The sequence below is a fragment of the Penaeus chinensis genome, chromosome 28 (assembly GCF_019202785.1).
Source record: "Penaeus chinensis breed Huanghai No. 1 chromosome 28, ASM1920278v2, whole genome shotgun sequence".
NCBI lineage: Eukaryota > Metazoa > Arthropoda > Malacostraca > Decapoda > Penaeidae > Penaeus > Penaeus chinensis.
The window spans coordinates 16,829,874-16,852,373 of NC_061846.1; the positions used below are offsets into that span (position 1 = coordinate 16,829,874).

The window sequence follows — 22,500 nt, forward strand, 5'->3', positions numbered from 1 at the left end:
CAAGCTCTCTTATGTAGCCTTGAGGCCCATTTCCAATCTCTTTGTGAGCCACTACAGACACGCCACCCCAATCTAGCCCGCCGCCTCCACCCGCCTTGAGAACGCCTCGCCCTGTCGAGCCACAACATGTAAAGAACGTGTTTCGACATGAGTTCATATAACATGTAGGTCCAGAGATTGATATTTATGTTTTTGGAGTATCATAACCCATACAGGCTAGAGGGCGTGGCGCACTTACAAAAAAACTTGACTAATGTTTATATAATGCATATCGTCTATAGATCGACTATTTATATTTCTAAGAGATCAATAGCCCATACAGAGGGGCTATTGACGTTCTAGCAAAAAAAAAAAAATCTCATCATTATGCGCCGGGAAACGTTTTCTGGCATGCATCCTCATAAACATGTCATTCGGGATAATGATCTATATCCTATGTACCGTAGCATATTTATGTATTACATACGTACTTATCCATGTATTTACTTATTTATGAACAGACATATCGAGGTATTCGTGTGTGTGTGCGTATGTATGTCCAAATCTATCTATCTACCTAATCTTCTATCTATCTAATCTATCTTTCTATATATACATGCAGAGAGAGTGAGAGAGAGAGCGCGAGAGAGCGAGAGAGAGAGAGAGAGAGAGAGAGAGAGAGAGAGAGAGAGAGAGAGAGAGAGAGAGAGAGAGAGAGAGAGAGAGAGAGAGAGAGAGAAGGAGGGAGGGAGGGAGGTGAAGTGGGAAAGGGACAGGCAAATACTTTGTACATACAGCACGGATCACTTACAAGATAAATGGTTGACATTACCACCACTTAAGGGCCCTTAATCAGTCAAGTAAGTACCTAACCAATCAATCCAGCTGCCACCTGAGAGAACATACATTCCTCGACGTTGGGTCGTCCCTGTTACAGCATTTCGCGCCGCCTAGAGTCCGCGCCACCGATTTGCTTGCTCGGGAAACAACGAAGAACAACGATAATCAACGAAGACCATTGACAAACCTCCCGGATGACCGGTTGGCCCCTCGACGTGGATCTTCACGCCGTCCTATCTCTCACGCTCCCGTTTTGTGTGTGCTCATCCCCTTTGTTTGTCCTAATAACCTCTGAATATATCGGTATATCTGTCTGAACGTCTGCCTGTCTGTCTGCTTACCTGCCTTATTGTCTGTGCCTGCCTGCTTACCTGCCTTCCTGTGTCTGTGCCTACCTGCCTGCATCCCTATGTCTGCCTTTTCTCTCTCTGTCTATCTGCCTCTCTCTCCCTACACACTCACACGCATCCTCGCTAACTGCTCTCGACCGAGATCTTCCTCCAAGACTTCAGCCGTGCGGTTCGAGCACCGGAGCGCTCGCCTTCAGAAGGGTCGGTGGGAGGCTCCGTTAGTGGCCCCGTCCGGCAATCGACTCGCCTGAAAGCCACGCAGTCCGGCAGGAGGAGACGACCCCCCGTCCCCCTTCCCGCCCACACCCACCCGACCAGCTTCGCACGCCGCTCACCTAACTGTTTCGGAGACGCCCGTTGCCGCTGCGTATACCCATCAACCGCGTCAGATAGTTGCTCAATTCCCGCCATCAAACCCCGCCTTGCAACCGCAAAAGCACCTGCATCTTTTGGTGGGGTGGGTGGATGGAGTGGGATGGTGAGGGGTGCGGTATGTGGAATGAATGGAGTGGGTGGAGAGGAGTGGGAAGGAGTGGGTGGAGAGGAGTGGGAAAGAGTGACAGGAGAGGAGTGGGAAGGAATGGGTGGAGAGGAGTGGGAAAGAGTGAGAGGAGAGGAGTGGGAAGGAGTGGGTGGAGAGGAGTGGGAAGGGGTGGGTGGAGAGGAGCGGGAAGGAGTGGGTGGAGAGGAGTGGGAAGGGGTGGGAAGGAGTGGGAAGGAGTGAGTTGAGAGGAGTGAGAGGAGAGGAGTGGGAAGGAGTGGGAAGGAGTGGGTGAAGAGGAGTGTGAAGAAGTGAGAAATGGGTGGAGATAGCTGGGGAGGGTAGTAGGAGTAGAGTGCAGGTGGGAGGATGGTGTTTTTTAGTATTGCTTAGTTAAGAATTTCCGCTTCAGAAAAATGAATCGTATATAATAAGGGCCTATGATGCAGATGGTGACGATGAAGAGGATAGATTAAAAATATTATGGAAGACAGAGAGAGAGAGAGAGAGAGAGAGAGAGAGAGAGAGAGAGAGAGAGAGAGAGAGAGGAGAGAGAGAGAGAGAGAGAGAGAGAGAGAGAGAGAGAGAAGAGAGAGAGAGAGAAAGAGAGAGAGAGAGAGAGAGAGAGAGAGAGAGAGAGAGAGAGAGAGAGAGAGAGAGAGAGAGAGAGAGAGAGAGAGAGAGAGAGAGAGAGAGAGAGAGAGAGGGGAGAGAAAGAGAGAAGAGGGAGAGAAAGAGAGAAGAGGGAGAGGGAGAGGGAGAGGGAGAGGGAGAGGGAGAGGGAGAGGGAGAGGGAGAGGAGAGGGAGAGGGAGAAGGAGAGGGAGAGGGAGAGAGAAGAGAAGGAATGGAGAGGCAGAGAGAGAACGAAAGAGGAGGAAAAAACTTGGGCGAACGCCGACGGTAACGGTGACCCCAGAGGAATGGCTCCTGCAGGAACTGGCCGAGAGACAGACAGACAGGCACACAGACAGAGAGACTGGGGCAGAGAAGTCACAAAGAGAGACTGGGGCAGAGAAGTCAAAAAGAGAGACAGGGGCAGAGAGTTCACAAAGAGAGACTGGGGCAGAGAAGTCACAAAGAGAGACTGGGGCAGAGAAGTCACAAAGAGAGACTGGGGCAGTGAAGTCAAAAAGAGAGACAGGGGCAGAGAGGTCACAAAGAGAGACTGGGGCAGAGAGGTCACATGAAGAAACTGTAGCAGAAAGGTCACGAAGAGAGACTGGGGCAGAGAGGTCACAGAGAGACTGGGGCAGAGAGATCATGAATAGAGATTGGGACAGACACCCAAAGCCAAAAGACAGACAAGGAGGCCCAAGCCGAGGGAACGAGGCCCAGTGACCCAAACTAAGAGACTGGGGCGCAGAGCCGGAAGACTACTCTCAGCAAAGCCGACCTCCTCATCCTATCTACCGTCATATTCCCCAGACAAGCCCTGAGGACACAGCCAATACCCTGAGTGAGATTACCGACTCATTGTGAGCTATGGGGAAAGTGGAGAGAGAAGGGGTTGGGGAGGCAGAGAAGAATGAGAGCGGAGAGAGAGACTATTAGGAGGAGGAGGAGGAGGAGGAGGAGGAGGAGGAGGAGAGAGGAGAAGGAGAGAGAGGAGGAGGAGGAGGAGGAGAGAGGAGAAGGAGAGAGAGGAGGAGGAGGAGGAGAGAGGAGGAGAGAGAAGGAGAGAGAGGAGGAGGAGGAGGAGGAGGAGGAGGAGGAGGAGGAGGAGGAGGAGGAGGAGGAGAGAGAGGAGGAGGAGGAGGAGAGAGAGAGAAGGAGAGAGAGGAGGAGGAGGAGGAGGAGAGAGGAGGAGGAGAGAGAAGGAGAGAGAGGAGGAGGTGGAGGTGGAGGAGGAGGAGGAGGAGGAGGAGGAGGAGGAGCAGCATGTGAAGAGAAGAGATGTTGGTGGATACGGTGATAACATACAATTATTTATTACATAAAAAAAAAAAAAAAACGTACGATGACGAAAGAAACATCAGAACGAAAAAACGAAGAAATCCACAAATGCCGAACGTAAAGACCCGAAGAAAAGAAATACCATAAAATGATTAAAAGTTGGGCGTAAAACTCTGCGACTGACACAGGAGAATAACGCAGCCACATTGTTCGAGACACACGGCATCGAGATTGCATCGGGGCGCAATGCCGCGGCTCAGGCGAGGTGCAGGAGAGGGAGGCGAGGGCGGAAGGAGGGGGAAAGAGAAAGAGACAAAAGAGAGATGAAAGAGGGGGGAAAGAGACAAAGAAAGAGAGGAAAGAAGGGGGTCAAGACAATGAGAGAGAGGAAAGAGGGGGGAACAGACATAGAGAGAAGAAAGAGGGGGAATAACACAAAGAGAAAGAAAAAAAGGGGGAGAGAGGAAGGATGGCGAGAGAAGGAAAAAGAGAGGGAGGAAAGAGAAGGAAAAGACGAAGACGAAGAGAACAAGAACTGGTAGGATAAAAAGTGGAAAAAGAGAGAGAGGAAAGATGGGGAAGATACGAAGAAAAAGAAAAAAAGGAAAGAGAGGAATGAGGAAGGGAGGCAAAAAGAAAGAGAGAGACAGAGAAAGAGAGAGACAGAGACAGAGAGAGGAGAGAGGAGAGAGAAAATAGAGGAGAGAGAAAGGAGAGAGAAGAGAGAGGAGAGAGAAAGGAGAGAGAAGAGAGAGAGCAGAGAAAAGGGAGATAGAAGAGAGAAATGAGAAAGAAGAGAGGAGAGAGAAGAAAGAAAATAAATAAAAGAGAGAAAACAGAGAAGGGGGAAGAGAGAACCGCACAGGCAGGAGAGAAACGGGGGAGGCACACACGTCAGAAAATATACAGACGCACAAACAACAGTACAAACAAAACAAAACAAACACCAAGCAGAGAGGAAGAGGAAAACCGGAAGTCAACAAGAGTGAAGACAGGAAGGTAGGGGGGGGGGGGGAGGAGGAGCCGGAGGAGGTCAGGGTATATAGGCTGTCTATCAGCAGTTCTCGGGAAGAAGAAGTTGTGGGATGCAAATGAGCCCCATTGTGTGGGGCGTCGCGCCGTCCCTCTCACGTGGGGCCGAACAGAGCGCCTTCTAACTGCCGTAATCCCCCCCCCCCCCACCATCATCTCCCCGCCCCATACCTCTGCCTCATTATTCTTTCTTCTCTCTTCTCTCCCTCCCTCATCCATTCATTCATTCCTCCCTCCCCTCCTTCTCATTGTGTGTATATACATATGTACATAAACACAAATACATTAACACACACACACACACACATACATACATACATACATACATACATACATACATACATACATACACACACACACACACATACACACACACACACACACACACACACACACACACACACAATTTATATATACATACATATATATATAATATATATATATATTTTATATATATATATATTATATATATAATATATGTATACATATACATACATCCAAACATGTACATGAAACGCCGGCTCGCGTGAGCCTTCGAAAGCAATTAATCATTCCCTTGCATTTACCTGTCACCTGGACAAATCAGCGCCGCCGCGATGCTCGGCCGGATCACGCCAGAGCCCCGACAACACGTACCTGGAATGCAAATTGAAAACGAGGATGAATAAACACGCCGGATGATATAGATTAACCATAAATTATCCCCGGCACAAACAAGGTTGCAAAAAAAAAGTGATAAATCTAAAGCTCAGGATACACCACTCTCACCCCCCCTCTTGCCCACACCCCTCCCTCTACTCCCTCTCCCATCACCCCCCCCCCCTCCTCCTCCTTCCTCTGGTGCATTGCCCTGATAACAAAACCCAGGAAGCGGGAGGGGGAAGGGGGAAGGGGGAAGGTGGAGGGGAGCTGGTAGGAGGAGGGGGAGGGGGAGGGGAGAGGGGGTCAGTGTGTCACCAGCTCATCACTCACGCTTTTGCTACTCACTTCAGTATTCTCGTGTACTTTTTCATGGCTATTCCTTCACATTTTTCGGGCTTGTCCCCTCTCCCTCCCTCGCTCCCTTTCTTAACTTTTTCTCTCTTTTTAGTTACACATTTACTACATTTTTCTTTATTTTTATTTTTTTTTGTCCTGTACTCTTTCCTTCCCCTCATTCACTCTTTCCAATCCATTTTCCGTCGCGCCTCTCCGTGTCTCTGTCTGCTTTTGTCTGTCTGTCTGTCTGTCTGTCTGTCTGTCTGTCTGTCTGTCTGTCTGTCTGTCTGTCTGTCTGTCTGCCTTCCTACACTATGCTTGCCGGCCTGCCTACATCCTTCCTGCTTGCCTGCTTGCCTGCTTGCCTGCCTGCCTACCTACCTACCTCCTACCAGCCTGTCTGTCTGCCTGCCTGCCTGCCTACATCCTTCTTGCTTGTCTACCTGCTTGCATACCTGCCTGCCTGCCTGCCTGCCTGCCTGCTTACATTCTTCCTGCCTACCTACCGGCCTATCTGCCTGCCTACTTACATCCTTCCTGCCTGCCTACCCGCCGCTCTCTTTCTGTCTCTACCTTTCTTTTATCCTCCACCCTTTCTCTCCCCTTCCTAACCCTCACTCTTCCGCACGCACACATGCACACACCGCCACCTCATCCAACCTTTAAAAGACCAACCTTAAACTTTACACCAAAAACCGATGTACAGGACAACTACATCAGCACGATAAGAAATACGTAAACCATAAAAGTAAATAAACAAATAAACAAGTGAATAAACAAAGCACCCATAGATGTAGCACAAAGGCCTTCAGAGACAAAACACAAAAACTACAAATGAGAAAAATAATCCCATTCTATGTAAAAAAAAAAAAGAAAAAAAAAAACGCCAATCGTAATCTAGTTATATGTCTAGCTACGTATCTATATCCTATACAATATCCTACTAAAACCAACCCTATTTAAAATAAATGCAAAACGGAAAAAAAATTAACGACACAAACATTAAACTAATAAATACCAGCAAGTAAAAAATCACAAAAAACGATAAATAAGAAAATACAAAAAAAAAAGAAATACCAGCAAATCAACCACCAAATTACGAACAAACAAACAAAACCGAAACACAAACAAAGACATAACAAAACAAAAATACCGAGAGAGAGAGAGAGAGAGAGAGAGAGAGAGAGAGAGAGAGAGAGAGAGAGAGAGAGAGAGAGAGAGAGAGAGAGAGAGAGAGAGAGAGAGAGTGAGAGAGAGAGAGAGAGAAAGAGAGAAAAAAAAAAGTTCCCGAGCGCAACGCAGCGTCACTCGGCGGCTTCTCCCGGCGCCGCTCCGCCTCCCGGACCCGCACACAAAGGCGGGTTCAGGAAGCGAAGGCGCTGATAACATCGAGCCTTTATCACTCGCCGGAGGAACACCTGGGCCTCCGCGGGTGCAGCGTCTTCCGAGAACTCGCTCTGGAGAGGGCTTTTAGCTATTTATCTATTTAAATATTGATTTATTCATATACCAATTATCTACTTATTATTCATTTCTTTAATTATTTATTTTTTATTCATTTCTTTATTATCTATTTATTATTCATATCTTTATCGTTTATTATTTACTTCTTTATTATCTATTGATTATTCATTGATGATGTTTTTATTTTTCTATCATTTATTTATTATTTGTTTATATTTTTTCATAATCAATTTATTTTTATTCATTCATAATGTTTTTACTTTTATTCATTCATAATCTTTTTATCTTTATTTATAATTATCGATTTATTCTTATACATTTATAATCAACTTATTTTTATTTATTTATCTATTTCTAATCATTTCATTTGTTTCACCTGAGAATGGGGGGAGTTGTAAAGTTGGTTAGATTTACTTTGTCTTGTTTGGAGGTCTTGTTTCGTTAGTTAGGCTTTTTTTGTTAATCTTTCCTTTGTTTTCTTTATTTGTTAGTCTCGTTTCGTTTGTTTTCTTCCTTCGTCGGTCTTGTTTCTTCGGTTAGGCTTTGTTTGTTTGTTAGTCTTCCCCCCCGATTGTATAACTATTTGTCTGTCTGTTATTCCCTTCTTTGTCTGTCTTCCTCTCATTCCGTTCGCCTGCCTGTTTGTCTGTTTGCCTGTCCGCTTCTCCGTCCGCTCTCTTCCCACTCTCGCATCTGCCTCCATCTTCACCGAAAGCATTATGCAGGAGAACCGTTTAAAAAAGGGAGAAAGCAGGGAGTCTGGTAACGAAGCAATCTTGCCGGGAAGGAAGACAACCGGCAATTCAGGAAGTTTAATTAGGATCGCCTGGGAAACAAGGATCCGAGAAAATGGCAAAGATACGGAATGAAGGGCGAGCAAGAGAGAGAGGGAGATAACAGCGACGGAGGATATCGACTCGAAAAATACCGAGGATTGGAAGGTGGTTTTAAGTGAATTATCATTTCAGTAACCATGATAAATAAAATAACTAAATAAAATATACAATACGATCCTATTCTTTCTGCCCATTGAAAGTGAAATATGATTCAAATTGCAAAGGAGAGATGGATCAGTAGCTTGTTCCATACAAAAAAAAAACGAATTTGTCTACCCCAAATACTAACGCACTGCAGCTGGTAAAATGTATTAACTGTAGTTTTGTTTTGTGAAAAGTCTCTACTCACAGACGGCTCCATAATGAGTCAATTAGAAGGCCTGGTGACCTCATCTGATTTCACCTTTCTTCAAATTTCCTGAGATATTGTTTTTTTTCAATAAAACAATATCAATACTGGTGTCAAGAATTTAAAAAATGATAGATAAGGCCACCGATAGAGAAAGGAATGCGTCGAACTTATCTTTCATTTCCTTATTGTTCGTCATCATGATTCTAAAATGATTCACAGCCATGGCGATGTTGCAACCGTTCATATCTAACTCAACACAAAGAGAACAACACCCACGCCCAAGTAATCGACACCGCGGCAATCATTAACAGATCACTAACGTACAGCGTCGTCTCCCAAGTTGTCTCCTCGACGCCCATGCTCTCCTCCGCAGCCCACCCGCACCCTCCCTGCCGCCCACGCCCGAACCCAATCCCGGGGAGGACTGCGAGAAAGACATATGGAATCCGACGGCGCCTTTCTCGCTGCGGTCAACCTCAGGCGCAGATACGTCCCTCTCCTTCTCCCCCTCCCTCGCCCAGACACTGTGCTACCGCGGCCTGCCTCTCTCTCTCTCTCTCTCTCTCTCTCTCTCTCTCTCTCTCTCTCTCTCTCTCTCTCTCTCTCTCTCTCTCTCTCTCTCTCACACACACACACACACACACACACACACACACACACACACACACACACACACACACACACACACACACACACACACACACACACACAGTATTTTCCTTTCCCTCCAGTTATTACTTAAATTAACTTCCTTCATAAAACATACTTGCATTAGTCCTGACTTCTCACCATTGCACTGTTGCATGGACTAAACACATTCGAGCAATTACTTGAAATTTGTTTCATATAATACGCTGAACGAGTGGTAATTACTAACAAAAACGTAACGACACAAAAAAGGAACAGTCACCCTAAGAAAGTTACACTCAAAGGAGGAAATTTTTCTAACGACCCACATATCCAATCTAGAAATTACTGTCCCGTTATGAAAGACCTTCCGAGCGCTGTTGCGTGTCTTATGTAATATTTGCATGCCTTCAGATAATTAAAGTATGCATCCATTATCAGTCGCACGCATTTACCTTAATAATAATAACAATAATAATATAATATATAATATATCATAATATAATACAATATAATAATAATAATAATAATAATAATAATAATAATAATAATAACAATAATAGTACTAATAATAATAATAATAATACCGGTAATAATAAAAACAATAACAATAACAATAACAATAGTGATTATATTTATTTCAGCTTCAGCCACACACACATATATATATATGTATATATATATATATATATATATATATATATATATATAAGATTAGTAAGAAAGCTTAAAGATAAGAAGGACCATATATAGTCATCTCCAGAGAAACAATCCTCCTACACGCAGAGAAAATGACATTGGGAATCGGGTCAACATAATGGGACAAAATGCGTTTAGGAGGGGAGAAAAAGGTAAACAAAGCCGGTGGCCCGAGAAAAGAAGAGCGGCGCGACCCATCTGCCAGGGGAACGGAAAGCCGCGACCACAATAGAATGATGTGGTCGCATAAACGGGGCGTGTCTCCCCCACCCACACGCCCGTCACTAACGCATCTACATGTGCACCGCAACACAATCTCTTTCCCTTTCCATCCCCGCATCGCGCTGCGCTCTCTCTTCCGCGCCGCCGACACGCGGTTCCCTTTTCCCTTTCTTTCTGTGGATCCACTTTTATTCGTTCTTCCTTTCTTCCTTCTCTTCGTTTTCCTTTTTTCCTTCTACGGCATCTCTTCCATTCGTTTTCTCTTTGCCCTTCTTTCTGTAGCTCCACTTTCATAAGTTCCTCCTTCTTGCTTTCAAGGCTCCCTTCTACACTCGTTCTCCCTTTTCCCTTCTTTCTTTGGTTCCACTTTCCCTCGTTCTCCCTTCCTCCTATTTTCTCTAAGCCCCCTTTCACTTCTTCTTTTTATGGCTCAACTTTCTCGCGTTCTCCCTTTCTCCCTTTTCCTATGGGCCCACTTTTACTGTTTTCACTGATTTTCCCTTTCGTTGCATGCAAACTTACATAACGTCTTCCACCGATTTCATCTCTATTCTATCATTAATCTTCAGCTGGACTTCGTAACACTCTTCCCCTTTCTCTTATATTCGCAATACTTGAATGTCGTTATTTCTTCAATTCTCTTTTTCGTCCTCTTACTTCCGTCTCATCTTCCCTTCTCTCTCCTCCCAATCTCTTTATTTCTCCTCCTCTCCCTTCGATTTCTCCCTTGCCCATCCTACCCACATTACCCTCTCCTCCATCTTCTGGAAACCCTCTTTTCATTCCTTTTTCTTCCGTCACATCTTTCTCTCTCTTCCTTCCCATCTCCTCTTTCTCACCCTCTACATTTCGTTCGACTTCTTCCATCCCCATCTTACCCACACCATCCTTCCCCCCCATCCTTTAGACCCCGCCCCCTTCCCCTCTGCTCTGCCCTCCCAACACCTCCCCCCCCTGCGCATCTCTCCCCCACTTGTCCCGCCCTCGAGGCCCTTGTTCTCCCGCGCCGGAACACAATGCCGTGCCAGTCCCTCTCGCGCCCACGCCCACGCACCCGACGCGATGGCACGCCCAAACTCCCGCGACTCCTGCGCCCACGCTGGGTCTCCTTTGTCCGCGCGCGGCAGACGGCAACACCGCAGTATTGAACACGATTGTTCTCGCGATAAAAATGACAAGGGAAATGAGTCTTCACGAGTACAATAAGCTGCTTGATCCACCCTCAGTGCCTGTTATTTTTGTTCTCCCCGGTCTCGCCATCAAACAAAAGAAGTCGTGCTCGAAAAAATCACAAGCATCTTAATGCAGTCACCCAATAACAATGGTAATTACTCAGCCCCAATTATCCCTGGGATCCCTCTCCTTTGTTCCCGAAGGAGACTCGAGCGCAGGAGCCACCGGGGCGACGCGACAGCTCCTCCGGCGGGCGGCGCCCAAGCGGGACACGCAGCGACGGTGCGACGGGAGCGGAGCAGCCCCGGCGGGAGCACCTGGAGGATCCGACTCGTCCGCGTGAGTGCAACCGACGACGCTTGGCAAAGGGCGCGAATCAGGCGGGCCTCATCAAGCTCTAATGACAAGCACGTGAAAAGGTCACTGCGGGATCCGTCACTCCCGCCCCCGCCCACACCCGCTGCGCCTCGCTTACTTCTCCACCTTCGAGAGGGGGGGGTGAAGGGACTGGATCGCTGAGCAGGGAAGGGAAAGGAGGCAGTGCAGGATTGAACAGATTTTAAAGGGCGAGCAAAGCGAGCGACGCACGCTGAAGCCCCGGAATCGCACGCCCTTCGCCAACTTTGTCTCTACCCTCCCCGACTTTCGATCGCTCTTGTATCGGCGAGGCAAGCAGCGATCCCACGCAACGCCGACCGACCAGACCGAGTGCGGGGTGAACTTGCCGAGACCGAACACACTCAGATAAATCCCTCAGCGACGTCAGGTCACCGGAACCACAGCCGCACACTCAAACAAAAGTGCAACAGGCGACCCAGGCTGCAGGATAGAGAGAGAAAGGAGCGAAGTGAAGGAAAGGAGGTGCGAGAGAGGAGAGCGTGGGTGGGCGAGGTCAGCGGTCGTGCGGGTAAGCGAGGTCACAACGCTGTGCACGACAAAGTTTCCTAGTCTGACCTTTCAAAATAGCACGACCAACTGCTCGGCTCTGCACCACAACGCCTTCCACGTGCGCTCACTGTAGCTATCAAACCCTACACGCCACCACTCTCGGCTGGAGATTCACTTCTCAACATCTTTCAGACTTTTCGAACTTGTTCCCTAATTTCAACTTGCTAAACAATTCGCGCTTCATCTTCGCTCTTCACAACTCACATTTTCCTTCCCGTGCAATTCAACCTGAGCGAGAGCCCTTAAAGACTGGACGCGGCGTGCAACTTCGTGCTCCGGCTGGCATTTGTAAAGGAATGAATTACAATCTAATATCTGCGTTATCATCATCCTTACTACTATCATTCGTTTCACCACAGTCGTCAACGGCCATATATTCCTGATGATCATCATCTATGACCATTATTTATCGACTTATTTTTTTACATGTCAGTAATCAATTACGGACTCCTTCATCGACGGCAACAATCCCCTTAACAACATAAGTCAACAAAGAAATGGAATCAAACGCTGCCCGAGTGTCCCGCCCACGCCCAATTCTCACAAGTGAGCGCGGGTGTTAGCGCGGGCGCCCCATCACGGTGACTGCGGGCGTGGCCGTGACACCAGGAAAGTTTTTTTTGTCCGCCTACGATACAACTTTCTCGAGCGATACCAGCGGCCTGCGCCACGCCTGACCTGCTTGCACCCCCCCCCCCCCCCCCCCCCCCGCAACACTCCAACGTGCCTCTTTCTCCCGCATCTTTGTCTCGTGCTCAAAGCCCCGATTGAAGGCTGCCATCCGCCTTCGCCGCATTTAAGTCCGTCAATATTATTATACGATAAACGCGAGACTCAACCCCCTCCCCTCCCCCTTAACGCGCGCGTCCGACAGCCGCCCATTCCTTCCTCCTCTACACAAACACATTCGCCGTAACTTATACTACCCCCCCCCCCCCGCCCCCCGTGTCCTCAAGTCACGCCCGCGAGCTCAGATTCCGCCCCTCGCGATCCGCCCGCGCTTCCACACTTGGCACTCCACTCGGCATTTCCGCTGAGCCGCCCAACGCACGCCCTTTCCTCTCGGGGGCAATTTAAGAATAAATTAAGCGTGCCTGGCAGCCATGAATACGGTGGGGGAATAAAGTAAAGAGAATATGTTTCGCCTTTTAATAAACTCATTTTGTGTGTAGAGGGTCCTTTGTGTTGAAAACCTTAAAATCATATTCATTAAAATACATCCTTTCCATCTGTTGTTGGATTCGAAAATAGCCATTTTCTAAATATCTGCAGCCATGTTTCAAGAAGAACAAATAAAATCTTTAAATCTCTCGTTAGTTCAGTAAAATCCGTCAGCCAACAGCAAATAAAACCATTTTCAGATTTTACAGTCCCTCATAACGTCACCCAAGTGCCTCATCAGTGCCACGCCTTCACGCCCCATCCGTGGCACCACGCCTGCACGCCTCCAAAGACTTTCGTGTCACCTCCCAGCGGCACTGGCACATGCCCAGGATCAACACACGGGGAGGGGCGTAATAAGTTCTTAAATTCGCCCCCGACGACCCGGAATAAGATCCTTCAACCCGGATCCGTCGCTACGATTCGCGGCCGCGCGTCGTTGGCGCCGATTTTCGCTCACGACTCATCCGCTCTCCGACGCATGTGCATCGCCGCCTCGGGATCATCTCTGTGCTCGTCTCCCACCATTTGGCATGAGAGTGTCATCTCGCTTCATGTCTTTTCACTCGATGTCATCTCGCTCTTTGGCACTTTGCCTTCTCTCTCCTTGTCATCCCCTTTCTTGACATCTCCTTCCTTTCCATCTCCCTCCTTTCCATCTCCCTCCTCGCCATCTCGCTCCTCGCCATCTCGCTCCTCGCCATCTCGCTCCTCGCCATCTCGCTCCTCGCCATCTCGCTCCTCGCCAACTCGCTCCTTTCCATCTCCCTCCTTTCCATCTCGCTCCTCGCCATCTCGCTCCCTGTCCCCTCGCTCTTTGTCCTCTCGCGCCTGTCACTCGCGTCGCAGCCCGCCTCTCTGACAAGAGTGTGGCACAACACAGCAAAAGCATCGTCCCCTTGACACGAGTTGACGAAAAAAAATTAGAGGTATCCTGTCTACCCCGACCTCGTTGACTGCGAGGTCAGCTCTCACCGAAAAGATTAAGTATACTAGGTCGAGGCTTAAACGATGATAAGAATAAGTAAATGATGAGAGAAAGGAAGAGATGAATCACTTCCCGTCCCTGGCAATTCGTCACAAGTTAAGAGACGAAAGGAAGAAAAGCACATGAAATACGAGCCCATTCAAAACAAACACGGATGCACGCACACCCTGTCCCTCTCTCCCTCGCCCCCCTCCCCTCTCTCTCTCTCTCTCTCTCTCTCTCTCTCTCTCTCTCTCTCTCTCTCTCTCTCTCCCTCTCTCTCTCTCCCTCTCTCTCTCTCTCCCTCTCTCTCTCTCTCCCTCTCTCTCTCTCTCCCTCTCTCTCTCTCTCCCTCTCTCTCTCTCTCCCTCTCTCTCTCTCTCCCTCTCTCTCTCTCTCTCCCTCTCTCTCTCTCTCCCTCTCTCTCTCTCTCCCTCTCTCTCTCTCCCTCTCTCTCTCTCTCCCTCTCTCTCTCTCTCCCTCTCTCTCTCTCTCCCTCTCTCTCTCTCCCTCTCTCTCTCTCCCTCTCTCTCTCTCTCTCTCTTTCTCTCTCTCTCTAATAATAATAATAATTAATACTACTAATAATAATAATAACAATAATAATAACAATAATAATAATAAATAATAAAAATAAATAACAATAATAATAATAATAATAATAATAACAATAATAATAATAATGACAACAATAATAATTTATAATAACAATAACAATATCAATACCAACAAAAACAACAACACTAATAATGATCACATTAATAATGATAACGATAATAATAACGGCAAACAACAAACAACAACAACTTTAATGAACGAGTAAGCAAAGTCTCGATGACGCCACTCCGGAAGGCCCCACGGACCGGAGTCGGCGACGGGAGCGGCAGGGCAGCGAGTCCCAAATCCGGGCCAAGCTGACGGCGGAAATCCTCCTGCAGCGAATCACGACATCCGAACCAGCAGGTAATGAAGATGGCCACACCGCCGACTACTTTCACCTCCCGAGGGGATGCCGGTTCTGCGGTGGCCATGCAAGGGGAACTCTGGGAACCCCGGAGTGCTTGCAATCACGTGATAATACGAGACGGTTCTTGGGGACGGACGGGGGAGGTGAAGGGGGTGGGAGGGAGGCGATAGGGGGAAGGGGTCCTGGCTGGGTGGTGGTGGTAGGAGTCGAAAGTAGGGAGTTCGGGAGTAGAAGTAGGGGAGGGGGCAACGACAGTGAGAGTGACAGCATAATGCCACGCCCCTCTAATGGTACGGCTGGGGGACGGCCGGGCGGGACAGGGAGGGAAAATCATTTCATGAAGTGCAACCATACACGAGCGGCTGAATACAGAGGGGAGAAGAGGGAAAGGGGACGGCTGCCTGAGAGGAGGAGGGGAAGTAAAGCGGAAGATAGGGAGAGAGGAGACAGACAAAGACACAAAGAAAGAAAGACAAACAGGCAGGCAGGCAGGCAGGCAGGCAGGCAGGCAGGCAGGCAGGCAGGCAGGCAGGCAGGCCGGCAGACCGACAGACAGACACACACACACAAGACCTAAACGTTTGTGCTTGCTTGCGAGCGTGCGTGTGTGCATAAACATGTACAGTTGTACACATATGCTTCATGCAATTAAACACATATGCTTCCTATAGCGCAAGCGGAGAATCCAGTGGCTGCGAACTCAAGTCCCTCAAAGCACTTTCCCCGCGACTTCGGCTTCATAAAAATTGAAAGGAAATTGAGAATAAGTCTTACGCAACGTATTGCCCGGCCACTCCCAGGTTACAATCACGGGAAATTAAAAACGAAGCGACGCGCCGGGGAGACGGAGAGGCGATGCGGCGGGAAGAATGCCGCGCCAAATGTCATGGCCGCCCTCGGGAAGGAAGGGAAGAGAGGGAGGGGAGGGGAGGGGAGGGGAGAGGAGGGGAGGGGAGAGGAGGGGAGGGAAGAGGAGGGGAGGGGAGAGGAGGGGAGGGGTGGGAAGAAGAGGAGGGAGCAAGGGAGGCATGGAAGGTGAGGAGGGAGGGAGGGAGGGAGACATGAGAGGTGAGGAAGGAGGGAGGGAGAGAGGGAGGGAAGAAGGAAGGGAGGGAGGGAGGCATGAGAGGTGAGGAGGGAGGGAGGGAGGGAGGGAGGGAGGAAGGGAGGAAGGGAGGGAGGAAGGGAGGGAGGAAGGGAGGGAAGAACTGAGGGAGGGAGGAAGGATGGAAATGAGGGAGGAAGGGAGGAAGGGAGAAAGGAAGGGACGGAGTCATGAGAGGTGAGGAGGGAAGGAGGGAGGGAAGAAGGGAAGGGAGGGAAGAAAGGGAGGAAGGAAGAGAGGGAGGGAGGAAGGGATGCGTGGGGAGGAAGGGAGGGATGAGAGGTGAGGAGGGAGGGAGGGATGAGAAGTGAGAGGTGAGGAGAAAGGAAAGGAGGGAGGGAAGGAGTGAGGGAGGGAAGGAAGAAGTGAGGGAAGGAGTGAGGGAGGGAAGGAAGGAGTGAGGGAAGAAGGGGAGAGAGGGAAGGTGGGGAGGGAGGAAATTAGGAAGGGGGAGAGGGAAGGGGAAGAAGGAGAAGGGAAGGGAAGGAAGAGGGAATAGAATAGAGAGGAAAATGAGGGAAGGGAAGGGAATGAGGAAGGGCAAGGGAAGGGAAAGGAATGAGGGAGGGCAAGGGAAGGGAAGGGAGGAGGAGAAGAAGAGAAAGACGAAGGAGGAATTAAAACGACTGCGAGTGCAAGAGCCCAAAACACTGCCCGAGTCGCCTCCACGCACGAGCGAGCGCCTCAGCCCGAGCATGACCCGACCCGACGAGAGCGCGCAGGTGACCCGCTCGACATCCTTCACCCGGGCCGGCGTGGCGGACATCGACATGGCGGGATTACCGATGACACTAAGCGCTGCGTTATCCGGCGGACGCACGCACGCTCGGCCACGACGGCGGAGGCCAACGCACCGTCGCCTTTCGTGCGTGCGTGTGGCAGAGGCTTCGGACGGCGGTGGGGGCCTCGTCGTGGGGGAGGGGGGGCTGGGGGTTCATCCTCTCCCTCTCTTACCTGACTTGGGCTTCAGGTCTGCCTGTTTGCTTCCATCTCTCTGGTCTTTTTTCTCCTCTGTCTGTCTGTTTATTCGTTTTTGTCTCTCTCTCTCTCCCTATCTCTCTTTCTCCTTCTCCCTCTCTGTTTCATTCCTCCTTTCCTTCATCCAACCCATCCATCGTGCCCTTCCCTTCCCTCCCTCCCACCTTCCTTAGTCATTTCCCCTTCCCACCGTTTTTACACACACACACACTCTTTGTGCCTCCCCCCCCCTCCCCGCAGCGCTCCCACGCTTACGACGAATGACTGACGACTAACGACGGCCATGAAGCGGAGAACGAAGACGAGGAGAGAGGGAGCGGCGACCCACGTAACGAGGGGCAAGGCAGCGCAAGATCGACGCGGCTCATGAACGGCCATGAGCACCCAATCGAGCAGAAAAGTTCAGATGGATGTCAAGAATTCTGGTTCGGGGAAAAGGGGGAGGGATGAGGGGGGAGGGAGGGAGGGAGGGAGGGAGGGAGGGAGGGAGGGAGGGAGGGAGGGAGAGGGAGAGAGAGAGAGAGAGAGAGAGAGAGAGAGAGAGAGAGAGAGAGAGAGAGAGAGAGAGAGAGAGAGAGAGAGAGAGAGAGAGAGAGAGAGAGAGAGAGCGAGCGAGCGAGCGAGCGAGAGAGAGAGAGAGAGAGAGAGAGAGAGAGAGAGAGAGAGAGAGAGAGAGAGAGAGAGAGAGAGAGAGGGAGGGAGAGGGGGGAATGTCGTGGTCGTTTCCATCGAAACGGTTGACGAGGAACAGGTGACCGCCGCGTGGAAATGACGTCACAGCTCTCACCTGACAGGACTCTCGCCTGTCCGACCGCACGGCCCAAACCGAACCCAGCCAGCATTGTTCTATAGCGACTAACTTGAACAGCGTTTGGTGGAAACCTTCGGTAACTATGTTCAAGCCCCTGGTATACTCTTACGAATATCAAATGTAAATGCGTCTAGCTTATCTGAAAATAAGATCTTTGTGCTTGCTATCATTACTATAAAGAGCTTACCAATAATCGGCGTCTCCCTTGTACGGATTCCTAACTTGTATCACCCTAAGTGTACCCAGTTCTACTTATCCTGTTTTTTTAGATAAAATTGCATATTTGTATTTATATGCCTATGTATATGTATATGGAAGTATCTATGTATGTATCCGAATTTGTCTCTGCATATGCATGTACATATGTTTTTGCATTTGTATGTGTATATATATAAAAAAAAAAAAAATACAAATATACACATGTATGTATGTACGTATATGTGAATGCTAATGCGAATGTGTTTGTAAGGAAGAGTTTTAGGAAAGAAATTTACTCGACTCAACGGCATCTCAGCGAGGGTCAGGCAACACCAATGAGACGCGAGCATGGGGAAACTTCATCTTATGACGTCACCACTTATCTGACGTCATGAGATGACTGATCTGCCGTTACTCGCGTGACGTCATAAGAATGTATGTGACGTCAGAGTTCGCCCTAACCAAGAAGCGGTCGCAGCGGGCACTGCCGGCCCATCAGCTACCCGCCGCAGCCGACCACGGTGACTCACTGACGCGGGCGCACACTCAATCTCCAGTTTCAGGAGCACCCCCGCCGCGCTGCCCGATTGCCGCCATTATGACCTCGTATGATGTACCATAAAACTTTGGCATCCGCAGGCTTCAATCAGACTCAGAGACTGCTGGGGAAGTCTTACAAGATACTCGGCAAGTTCTAGCTCGCCTCCAGGGTCATGCATGGGGATTAAGGCCAAAATGATTTCAAATAAGCACGGCGGATAAAGTTCAAGTGCGCTGCAAATTTCGAAATAGATCGTGTACAAATAATAAGACATGAAAAAATGTCATATTTGCGCTTCCTCGACTAATGGAGAAATATGGTAATATCATTATAATATCTTATCCTTCTTCAAAATAGACACTGAAATGTACAAAACACAAACACAAAAGGCTGTATTTACGCATTAGCTAATGGCGAAACATGGTAACATTATCATATAACATTACCCTCCTGACAAAAAAGGAAATTCAAATTAGTAATACATGTAAACAGAGTATTCTTGTGACCGACTGCCCCGTGGCGATCCCAGCCCGAGGGACGAGAGTGCCAAGTCATTTCTAGTCATGTCTCACGAGCAAAAAGCGGGCGTCTTCATTTCCGCCTTAGCACGAAACTTTTCCCTCGAGGTCTGTTGCAAGAAGGACCACGCAATATGTATGTTTAACATTCCCACGGCTACCCATATGCGTAATATCCTTGGGATCCTGAAGAACTATTCTCTCACTCACTCTCTCACCCAGTCATACACCCAACCATCCATTCACTTAACCATACGCATATCTTCCCACTCACTCTCACATTTATCAACTCACTCACTCGCTCAGTCTTCCACCATCCCATCCACCCACTCACTCATCCACCCTCTCACCCGCCTACCCACCCACTCACTCATCCACCCGCCCACTCACACATCCACCCTCTCACCAACCCACCGACCCTCTCACTCATTCTCATGAGACATCCTGTCGCCTCGCTCCGGGATCAGCCACGTACTGAAACCCTTAGAGAAACCTTTGGAACGTTCCTCCATCGAGACATTCCGGAGGACTGGACTAAATGTCACATCGGTCGAATTCTTGGTGGCATTTTCCTGCATATTTTGTAGCTAGAGGTGTTATGGTAGACACGAGGGATGTTCGACGTAAGGAGAGTGGCGCCCGAAAGGGAGATCGGCGTTCGAAAAGGAGAGCGGCGTCTGAAAATGAAATCGGCGTCCGAAAGGGAAAGCAGGCATCCGGATGGGCGTGTGGGCGTACGAATCGAGTGAATGCACCCGAATATACGTGTAGGTGTCCGAATTGGCGATAGGGGTCCTCCGAAATAACTACGCGGGCGTCCCAAAGTGCGAGTTGGATGTTTTAGGGCCGTGGGATTGCGATGGAAGTCAGAGGCGTCGACATCATTCGCATCTCTTCTGGGCCTAATAATCACACTTAATTACCTGTGACCATGACGATATTAGTATTCGGCAAAAGGCACAGAAGGTCCCACTAATCTCCGGCTGAATAGACAATAACACGGCTCATTAGGCGAAGATACAGTGCTATAAGAATATCAAAAAAGCTGTGTGAGGGGGAGGTGTGAGAAAAGTGTGTGACTTGGAAGACTTCTATAAACTTACTTTAAGAAGTGATAATATGAAAAAAATAGTTTTGACTGAAGACTTTTACAAGCTTACTTTTAAAACAACTTTAAACAAAAAGGAAAATAGATTCTGCCTGTAAAAAAAAAAAAAAAAAAAAAAAAAAAATCGCTTTAAATACAATAATACATGAGAATAAAAAACGCAACCCTACAATAACACAAGAATAATAACAAGATATCTACATCTGCAGCATGAATTATAATAATTCGTTTACGAACACAGATACATAAAAATAGCGATATCTACAACCTGATACTATATCTACTGATACTATATCTAAAAAAAATATAAAAAAATAGATAAATAAAATAGAAAAAAAAACACTGGACTAACTACATAACCTAAGAATGACATTATCTCTAACTCTGGCTTTACTGATTCGATTACTCAATACCTAAAATGCAATAAAACGCGTAATCCCGCCTCAAAAAAATTATAATCCGCGTCCCAAAATCTCTTTAGCATAACACTATATTTACACTATCCATGAAATGTAAATCGAAATGGCAAGGGAACGAATATCGACGACAGTGATACGCAGTGATATATCCATAAAAAAAAAAAAAAAAAAAAAAAAATGTTTTAGACCCACTATACCAGCATCCACTCCCGAAACAGGGGAGGGAGGAGGGGAGGGAGAGGGAAGCATTATCTGCTGACGTCACACAATGAATAAAAGCTCGAAAGGGAAGAATTTTTAATCGCGGCGGAGGAATATTCCGTCATTCGGATTCTTCATTTCGCATATTCCGACGACAAAGAATTTAAAAGTTTGGAAGACTTCGGAGACGCCCCCCCCCCCCCCCGCCCCCATCAGCGTCATGGGCGGAGCATGACCACGTCCAACGTCGGCGGGCGGGATGAAAGGCACAAGCACTCCGCTCTTCCTCCTTACTTCTTTTTTGTTTCTGCTTCTGCCTTATTTCTTCTCCTTCTCCTTCTCCTTCTCCTTCTCCTTCTTCTCCTCCTTCTCCTCCTTCTCCTCCTTCTCCTCCTTCTCCTCCTCCTCCGCTTTTCCTCCTTACTTCTTTTTTGTTTCTGCCTCTGCCTTATTTCTTATCCTTCTCCTTCTCCTTCTCCTTCTCCTCCTTCTCCTTCTTCTCCTTCTTCTCCTTCTCCTCCTTCTCCTCCTTCTCCTCCTTCTCCCCCCCCCCTCCTCCTCTCCTCCTCCCCTCCTCCTCCTCCTCCTCCTCCTCCTCCTCCTCCTCCTCCTCCTCCTCCTCCTCCTCCTCCTCCTCCTCCTCCTCCTCCTTCACTTTCTTTCTTTTTATTCTTTTTCCCCCTCCTCTTTCTCCTTCCATCTCTTCTACTTCATCTCCTCTTCGCTATTACTTGTAAATCCCGCTTCCCTTCTTCCTAGTTTTCTCCTCCCTTACATCCATCCAGCTCTTCCCCCTGGCCCCTCTCCTTCCCTAACCACACCTTTTTCTACCCCTCTTTCTACACACCTCTTTCGCGTCTTCCCCACTCGCTTTCCTCCTCCCCAAACCCCACCCCCTATACCCGCCGTCCAAAGATTCGTTCAAGAACTACACTCATTCCGGAGACGAATAACCGCGCCGTACGAACTCCAAACGCAATCCAGAGCTTCCTTTTACACACATATTTGGGAGTGCCATAGAGTGCCGGCTGAAGAGGCACTAGAGAATCCTGAATGGCACGGGCGGGGATAGATGCTTCTACGACACCTACTTTATCTGCCGCCGCCGCCGCCGCCGGAGGGGGGGGGGGGCGTCACGTGGGGCGGAGATGCATGTGCGTACACAGGGTCTTCTGGGATATTCTTGAATACTTGCGTGCACAATAATGGATCCCCTCAACACACACACACAAAACGCGCACAAACAAAACACATTCAAACAAAACACAGATACACAAATAAATATTGATAAGGACACACATAACACAAACATAAATACTGATAAGGATACTGCTGCTGCTGATGATGATAATGATGACGATTATGATGATGATTAGCACAACCACCAACACCATCAAAGCAATAAAAAAAAAAATATCACCACCACAAAAAACAACACACCAATCAAAAAAATAATAAAACAAAATAAAATAAATTCAAATAAATCAAATCTAGCCAAGACTAAAGCCCCCCCCCCCCCAATTAATCAACTCTCAAGCATGTACCACGAGAAAAAGAAAAAGAAAAAAAAAAAGACGTGCGTATCAAAGGAGCAAATCCCCGCTGCTTAACGAGAGCTTCCTGCCTGGAGGTTTGTGGAGGGGGGGGGGG

General features: G+C 48.4%; 1 protein-coding gene and 1 long non-coding RNA gene across 4 annotated transcripts in view; both read right to left on the minus strand.

Moving 5' to 3' along the window:
* LOC125040023 (disintegrin and metalloproteinase domain-containing protein 10-like) overlaps window positions 1-22,500 on the minus strand; it is a 167,299-nt gene that overhangs the window by 92,231 nt on the left and 52,568 nt on the right. The window lies entirely within an intron of this gene.
* LOC125040024 overlaps window positions 5,153-22,500 on the minus strand; it is a 59,227-nt gene continuing 41,879 nt past the window's right edge. The window contains exon 4 of the long non-coding RNA XR_007116160.1: window positions 5,153-5,213. This is a non-coding gene — a long non-coding RNA (uncharacterized LOC125040024). The remainder of the gene's footprint in view (window positions 5,214-22,500) is intronic.